General features: G+C 41.8%; 1 protein-coding gene across 5 annotated transcripts in view; it reads left to right on the top strand.

Annotated features, from left to right (window-relative positions):
- Positions 1-8725, top strand: part of NEDD4L (neural precursor cell expressed, developmentally down-regulated 4-like, E3 ubiquitin protein ligase) — a 231878-nt gene that overhangs the window by 42666 nt on the left and 180487 nt on the right. The window contains exon 1 of one of the 5 annotated variants that reach the window (XM_006764447.2): positions 6967-7115. The exons of the other annotated variants lie outside the window; for them this stretch is intronic. The gene's annotated coding sequence lies outside the window, so the exon portion shown is untranslated. Of the gene's footprint in view, positions 1-6966; positions 7116-8725 lie in introns of those variants that run through there. 5 annotated transcript variants of the gene reach the window in all.

Here is an 8725-nt window from a genome sequence, read left to right as displayed (position 1 = left end):
GACTGTCTCTTTTCAGAAGTGATCTGCATTGATTAGTCTTGCAAGCGGGTTAATTCATTCATTGTCTTTCTGTCTTTCTAATGAAAATTGGTGCACAGACTACTATTCTTCCAGTCGGTTCCTGTGGAAAGATAAGAGCAGGGAGTTATTTCTCAGTCCTGCTCCCCTGCACCAGAAACAAGCCCTGACCTTCTTCAGGCTGCTTTGTCACGCAGCAGCAGGGCTGTGAACAAAAGCCTTTCTCTCACCTGTCCAGGGCGCCCAAGCACAGGCAGCCCTCCCAGCGCTTTGCTGTCCCCAATGGCTCAGAAAGCCATTATCCTCTGCTATTTACACAACACCCGATGCCTCCGGGAAACTTTAAAATTGTTCTGGAAAGAAACTATTCTGCTTTGAGTGCCTATTTTTAGACTTTATAAAGCCCACGTTAGATTTTTGCTGTCACTTTCTCTATCTACTTAGCCTGCTGTTTGGAAGGCAACTGGGATCTTTTGTCTTTAAAAGGTCAGCACCCACTGGCTCCAACCTCTGAGCTCTGGAATGCTCTGGGGTATGTCTGCCCTCATTCTCACCAGAACCACAGGTAATGACCTTTACACAAGAGGAGTTGAACTAATACGATTGGGGGAAGAAACTGACTTCACAACAATGAACCTTGAGTTAAAATGAAATGAATTAGTGTGTCTTAGAACTGTTGACCTGCGCTGGGCATACCTGTTCACCTAGACTGGTTTACGCTTCGGGCTCTCCAGGGGGCTATCCAAGTCCAGGGCAAGTCCATCTGATGGTTCCTTGCTAAAGGAGGTAGCCATCATGTTCAATAAAAAATTACAGAAAACAGAGTTAAGGCTTTGAACTGGGGCCTTGACCACTTTCCAGTCTGGCCCCTCTTTAGCTAGAGGTTTTGGCTTTTTTCTTCACATGAGTAATCCATGAATTGTAACGAATGGCAATTGTGTGACTTTCAAGGCAGTGATAATCCAGAGTGAGTCCCAAGACCCAAAGGCAGTTTTCTATCTCATGGCTTCTTCTTTTCCTCCATTTCCCACATTCTTCCTGTCCTTGCCACACAAGATAATGCAAGTAACTTTTATTTTGTATTTCTTTTTTATTTTTAATTGGTAAATTTATTTATTTATTTATTCTCCAAATGGGAACTTCTTTATTTCAAGAAAAATGATTTTAAATATAATGTTACATGCAATAAACATTAATATTTTAAGAAAAACGATCTTAAATATAATACATGCAATAAACAGTATCTCAAGAAAAATGACTTTAAATATAATGTTACATGCAGTAAACACCAATTATTCAAGAAAATGATCTTAAATACAATATAATATTACATGCAATAAACACATTTCAAGAAAAAAAGGATTTTAAATATAATATTACCAAAACTGTACTAACATAGTATGATATCACAGAAGTTGTAAGAAATATAAAAAAATCTGCAAATAATAGGATTATTTCTATTATATTCTAAAATATTATTTTTTCCCCTCTGGCTCTATTTTTGTTCATCAGTTTATGTTGTTCATTAGATTCCACAAATGAGTGAGATCATGTGATATTTATCTTTCTCTGACTGGCTTATTTTGCTTAGCATGATGCTCTCCAGATCCATCCATGCTGTTGCAAATGGTAAGAGTTTTTTATAGCAGCATAGTATTCAATTGTATAGATATACCACCGTTTTTTAATCCACTCATCTGCTGATGGGCACTTAGGCTGTTTCCAAATCTTAGCTATTGTAAATTGTGCTGCTATGAACATAGGGTGCATATATCCTTTCTGATTTCTTTGGATATATTCCTAGAAATTTGTATTTCTTATTGAATAAAAATTTGGGGGGTTCATGTTATTAAATTTAAAGCAGGTAAGTTGAATATTTTCTAGGAACTCCTCTTAAAAAAAGATTGAAACTCCAAACCAAGTATTTCTTTAGTCAAAATGAAAAAAAAAAAAAGACAAACTTATGGGGGTGAGGAGAGAGATATGCACACATAGAAAAGATTGCAAAGGGTGCACAATAAAAAATTAACTCCATATCAGCGTGCAAGATTATCAGTTATTTTTGCTTTTTGTAGTTTCTGAATTTTCTTCAATGAGTATATTGTTTAATGTTATCAAATCTATAGAAAGAAAAATGTGGGTGCCTGATGTTCTAGCAAATGGACTTCAAAGGAATCCATCCTAGGGAAATAGTGAAGAATGTATTAGTATATCCTTATATACCCAAAGAATTAGCTATACAGATGAATAATCCTATCTAATAAAAGAGTGATATGCTAATTAACCATCACTTCACAACAAAGATGGTGGCACCCATAGTGGCCAGGGCAGGACACTGGCGGCATTGCCTCAGCAACACAAGCCCAGCGTCCACACCTTGGGCACGTGGAAGGAAGGGAGGGGCTTCTGGCCAGAGGCCGGGGCGAGGGACACTGGCATCGTTGCAGGCTGGGCTGAGGAACCTCCCCCCCCTCCCACCTCACCCCCTGTGCATGAATTTCGTGCACCAGGCCTCTAGTTGTTTGTTACAATGAAAGATTTAGAACAACCTAAATTCGTTTCATTGTGGTATATCTCTAAAATGAATGGTATGAAGCCATTAAAAATGAGTTGTAGATCTATGTTTAATAATATAAAAACCTTTTTATAACTGAATGAAAGGTAAGCCATACATTTCTTTTTATCATTTGATCCCATCTTTTTATAAGAAATACATACCTAGACAGAACTACTGAAGAAGATCTGGAAGGGTATTAATACGTTAATGTATTAATAGTGTTGTTATCTCAAAGAGGGGGGATTCATGGGTACTTATTTCCTTCCTTTGCCTATGTGTGTGTATGTATAATTCCCCGTAAAGAATTTATATTACTCTTGTAGAAATTGGAAAAATGTATTTATTTCAGTTTTAGAAAGTAATTGCCTCTTTGAGTGAGAACCTGTGATTTAAACTGCAGTCAACCTCGTAACCCCATTTTTAAAATCTTTCTTATGCGTTTTAGAGAATTAAAGCAATGATAATGATAAAAAGAGCTTAACATTACAAACTGATTGCCGCCGAATGGAATGTTGATACTTTTAATGGCTGGGATCTTTAATTGCCATTTTTATCAGTGAATAGTATTCTTTTTTTCTTTTCCCGTGTGTTTGGGTTTTTATAGCAGATGACAGTGCTACACTTTATTGATGATTAGAAGCTTAATCTTTGTCATGGGAAGCTAAATATTGAAGCTGGTTCTAAATGGTGTTACAGTCAATGGAGCTCTGCAGAGCCCAAGGGCCTGGTGATAGTGACTGTATTTCAGCATTTAGAAGCTGTTTCTGTGTTTATCTGAGTTTTGCAGCCAAATTCCCTGTGTTGAGGCTATCAGAAGCCTGACTCCAAGGTAATTGGTGAATTACTAGGGAAGACAATGGCCTTACTCTGTCGCAGCTTAAAATTTCATTGATGAGATAGGCTCATTATAGACAATTACATTAAGCTGGAACTTGTGTAGAACCAGAGTCTTAAGTTGTATGCAGAGATGACAAGCATTGAAGACTTCAGATCAGTAAGACTCACACGGTGGGCAAGCCTGCCCATATCAGAAACCCCAGTGCCATCATAGTACTTGGCACATGGTTAGAGCTTGATAAGTACTTGATGAGTGAGAAAGCTTCAGAGTTGGCTTGTCCAGCTTGGGTTCATAAATACAGGAGCCTGGATCGTGAAAATGCAGAAGAAGCTGAGCTTACATGTGAGCTTTCGGGGACTGGGAGATCAAATGAGTGGTTCAGGGTCACAAATGGTTGCTGATTCTCAACACTATCGGTTGCGTGTATTTAATAACAACAGGAGAGAGTGTCGGGCTCTCTTATGAGAAGCTTGCTGATTTCAGGAAGGTTACGATGTTAAGTTGCCTTAATAGGAAGCAAAGAAGGTAGCTAATGGCATTAGTACGCCCCCTGCCACCCGGCTTACCCAGTTTAGTGATTCCTTAGCCCTCTGTCAGTTTACCGCTTACTGTAGTGTTTTTACAAGGTGGTCTTGGCGGTCCTTTTGTTTCCTATGGAAGCACCTTCAGCAGTGCTTTCTGCTGGGTTGATGTGGGGATGCAGCCCGCAGGTACTTGTGTCTGTCTTTCTGTGGAGCTCAGCAACCATCTAGTTATGCTGAGAGATGCTGGGAGATGGAGAGCAGGATTTTTGGCCTCCTGGAATTTACCATCAGTTGCCAGTTTGAGCACAGCTTGGCCCTTGAGCACGAGTTATAGATTTCCAGATGTTAAAAAAAAGAAAAAGACAAAGGATCCTTTAATGTATAACGTTGTCTTTCTGCCTGCTTACTTAATTTCTGATTGCTTTACAGAATTGGTATCCAAGTTGGATATGTCATGCTTCAATACAGTACACTCGCCTGTGTGGCCTTGGGGGGCGGGGCGGGCTTGTGATGGTTGCAGATGTTTTTAAAGTAAAGTGGCTAAGAAGAGAACAAGGCATGTGTGTGTGTGTGTGTGTGTAGGGCCATGTGTGGAATGTATTTCTTGATACAAGCTATTTTATGTAGGAGCTATTTATTATTTCATATTATAAGAGTGCACTTTTGATAGGAAGACAGCATGTACTAAAATTTACCTCTTAAATGAACCTTGTATAAAATCGAACTAAGTATCAATCGAGTACTTTAATTTATAGTTGTTCCAAGTAATGTATTGGGGTCTTGTGGCTATAAAGGCAGGACATTTTACACAGCATACAGTCCTGAAAATTCCTCTCTCTTTGTGTAACTGAAAGAGGCATTTTTTATGCTCGCAGTAGATGCTGCATGGAGGAAGATGTGCCAGCTTTGGCACAGCTGGTCACCCAGGCCTTGTTACAGCTGCCTATAAACCCATATGTATTGTGTTCATCACTAGTCTCATTTTAGAGAGTATGTTAATGACACCACCAAAATACGAATTTTTCAGTGTTTTCCTTCTTGCGGCCCTCACTTCCTCTGGCAGATTTTTCCTAAGGTTGCTACTTGCTTTTGAGAGCCTCCTGGACCTATATATATTCACCAGGGAATGATGAAGTCTTCTGGGAAGTAAAGGGGGGGGGGAGCATTTCTTCAATATCACCCGATTGGTAGCTGTGTGTGTGTGACCTGCCTCTGTACTCCTGCTGCACTGAACAGCTCTCCTGATCCCAACAAGTCTTGCCCATGGGCCAGGGCCCAGCTCAGAGGCTCTCTGATGTGTTCTGGGTTTTCAGCTGGTCTCTTTTCTTGGCAGAGATGCCTATCTCATTCTTCCCAATCAGAACTGGCTCTTGGCTTTTAGAGTCTGGAAACACACAGTCTCTCTGCTTCTCTTTTCTCTACTTGTCTTGGAAATTTTATTTTTTGTAACCAAATCACCAGATGTTGGATGGGGGTCTAAGCTGATGCCAAAAAAACAGGACTTTTATCTTCCCTCTTGTATTTAGTGGCTTGATCAAAAACCTGTGGGAAAGAAGGGAGGTTGGAAAGAAGGTCTGGTGGGGAAGCCCAAAGGTTGACCTTGAGCAGCCAAACTAGCTGTCGGGGAGTTAATGTGCTAGTAATGTAGCAGGAATTCAGAAAGGGGCTGCCTCTTGGAGAATGGATTGAAGATGGTGTGGGGTTCATGTCTGCAATGTGCTTGAGCTACCACCAGATGGCGATGGCGGCTTCTTGGCCCTCCGGACTCCCCTGCCTATGAAGGTCTCTAGAAGCATCTGCTTGACCAGATACTCATGCCATTGTCATTCCTATCAGACTGGTCTTATAAGTTACCTGTGGATTCCATTCTAAGAAATAATTGCCTTTTAAAAGACAGCATTAAACAAAAAGATCTGGCTCATTGAAGAGCCTATTCTTTTCTTTGATACTCTCTTAAAAGTGGGCATGATCTTGGCCTTGAAGTGGGAAGTTACAGGAATTTGGGGCAAAAAAACCTCCTCTAACTTGGACTGCAACTTGGTGTCCCTGACAGGCTTTTGGCTGAAGGGTCATATGATCTGGCTTTGACCATTGTATGTTCAAATGACCTTTAAAATCAGCCTCCATTTGGAGATATTGGTGAAAATAGAGAGTAGAAGAAGCATCTTTTGCTGTTGGATATGCATAGGATCAGTTTCTAAATTGAGGGAAGGTGAAAAGGGTGCCTGTGGTTGATTTAGGAAAGTACTTTCAGAGCACATACTCCCGCAGGGGAGGGGGGTAGTGAGTGAGTGAAGAAGGGACAGAGTCTCCCCCTGGGATCTCAGTGATTCCTTACAACAGCCCACGGGAGGTTTCAAGCCTCCATTTCTACGGATAAGGAGGTGAGGTAGGTCAGGAAACATGCCCAGTGTCCTCCAGCTAGTAAGGTGGTGGAGATGGAATCCAAAGCTACCCTTGTCTGATGCTCATTCCATAGACATGAGGACAGTTGAGCAGTCATTTAAACAGTAGTATCCAGGGGTGTTGCTTCATTTCCTTGAATGCCCTTCCTCTCAACATTAGCGTGAACATTTACGAAAAATGCTGCTAATATTCTGAAAGGGACCCTCTGTGTGCCTTTCAGAGGGTCACCTCAGCCAGGTATGCACATTTCTTACTAAGCTGGCTGCTAGCTCTCATGACTACAAATACCTTCCTCATATGTGTTGCTATGGAGGCAGTGTTGTAGGGTCATGATTTGAATTCTTTTTATGTCTCTTGAATCCATAAAGTTCCCCCTGGAGTCATTGGTTCTGCTGCCTTTGAGAAGCTGCTTCCTTCTTTCTTCCCCGCGTTTGACTTTGCTCCTGATTTGAGCAAGGCAGGCAGCAGCAGCAGCAGCAGCTTCCAGCCCAGGCAGGCTTCCGCTCAGCACCACTGGTGCAGCCTGAAGGGTGTCTGGCTCTCTGCACGCCCTACCTGGGCGGTAGCTACTGAGAGCCCTCCCCCCTGAGCCTTCCTGGGAGCTGGGCACCTCCCCCTCCAGGCTGTGGATCACCTGTCAACAGGGGGAACTGGCTGGCTGAGACTAGGATTTCTCCTCACTGCTGTTGTTAGGGAAACAGACAACCATCTGCATCTAGACCAGCCTCTCGCCTTTCTCTCTCCCTCTAGAGAGTTTTCTGCCTGGAATCTGGTAAGTGCCACAGAGGACTGCGCTTATTTTCCTTGGTTAACATCAGGAGAATGTTCCCTTGTGATGGATTCATTAGTTTTAAATGTGCTGGAATTTGGGGATCCTTCCCTCCCCCCTCCCTCCCTCATCTCTCCCTTCCTCCCTCCCTCCCTCCCTCCTCCCTTCTCCCTCCCTCCCTCCTTCCCTTTCTTTTTCTTTTTCATATCCATGAAACATTTTTTGCAAGCTTCAAAAATAAAAATGTATATAGTGAAAAATTTTAATTATGTATTAAGCCTCTGGCATCTGGTTTGAAACCTATTTTTTCCAGGGCACTAACAAATGATAAAGCAGACAGTGCTCTCTGGTGCCTCCCCCTTCCCTTTTGTGAATCAGTGACTGCATTTGTCATCACTGTCTTCCTGAAATGTTAGAAATAGACACAGGGAAGGGATCAGTCATGCAGAGTTCAGAAATTTCACCCCCAGGTGAAATGAGGGACGATCTTTAATTTCTTTATTTTTGACTTCTTAGACTTCATGGTGTGTTAAGCTTAATTTAAAGCATGGCTAATGCAGCCAGGTTATCACGGGACAGGTGCGCCTCTTCATTGTTTTAGATTTGCCTCCTGGAATACAAATACCTTCCTTGTTTGTTTTATAACCTTTACAGGAAATGTTTGAGGATGGGTCACATGACTCCTAACTTTAGCTTTCACTTGTGTTCACACAGATTAAGTGGCTTGCTCATATATGGATATTCAAAATTTATAATTTAAAAATTACAAATGAGGGGCCTGATAATTAGATTACTATTCATTGTCTCTCCCCCCACATTCCTCAGCCTCCACACATATAAAGTTGTATTCCGTTTAAGGGAAAATAAAACTGGCACTTAATATTTTCTTGACTCTGAGTTAAAGAATACTCACGATAAACATCTTTAAAATACGTCTAGCCTGAACTGGTTTGGCTCAGTGGATAGAGCGTTGGCCTGCGGACTGAAAGGTCCCAGGCTCGATTCCGGTCAAGGGCATGTACCTTGGTTGCGGGCACATCCCCAGTAGGAGGTGTGTAGGAAGCAGCTGATTGATGTTTCTCATCCAGGTTTCTAATTCTCTATCCCTCTCTCTTCCTCTCTGTAAAAAAATCAGTAAAATATATTTAAAAAAACAATTAAAATACGTGTAGAAATTAACCTCTAGGAGTCTATCATCTATTTAAAGTTAATCTCAGTGACAGAAATTAGTGTGGTTCTACCTTTATTTATTCATTTAATTTTTACTTCTAACACACATGATGCTTTCAGGCAAATCTGTAATTGGAGGAAAGTTGAATGATGCACTACTGGAATGGAAAGCCAGGGCCATGCCTGCTCCTTCTGGGGGGTCTGTCCACAGCCTAGGACGAGGGGCTGAGGAGCACCTGTGGACTCCAGTCCTGGAGGAGGAGCCCCGCATGGGCAGCAACTTGAAGCCATGTCGTAAAGAACACTTGTCAGAGGTCTTCAAAACCATAGTGTTTGTCATCTGTGAAATCGAACTTCTGGCCCGGTTTGCGCGATGGTGACTTCTTGTTTTGCTTTAGTGTCATGTGGTCTTGGGCCCCTGGTTGTGGGAGAAACAGTGGAGC

The sequence above is a fragment of the Myotis davidii genome, unplaced genomic scaffold (genome assembly GCF_000327345.1).
Source record: "Myotis davidii unplaced genomic scaffold, ASM32734v1 scaffold38, whole genome shotgun sequence".
Taxonomy (NCBI): Eukaryota; Metazoa; Chordata; class Mammalia; order Chiroptera; family Vespertilionidae; genus Myotis; species Myotis davidii.
The sequence above is the reverse complement of the archived record's forward strand: the minus strand, read 5'-3'. Positions and strand labels throughout refer to the sequence as shown.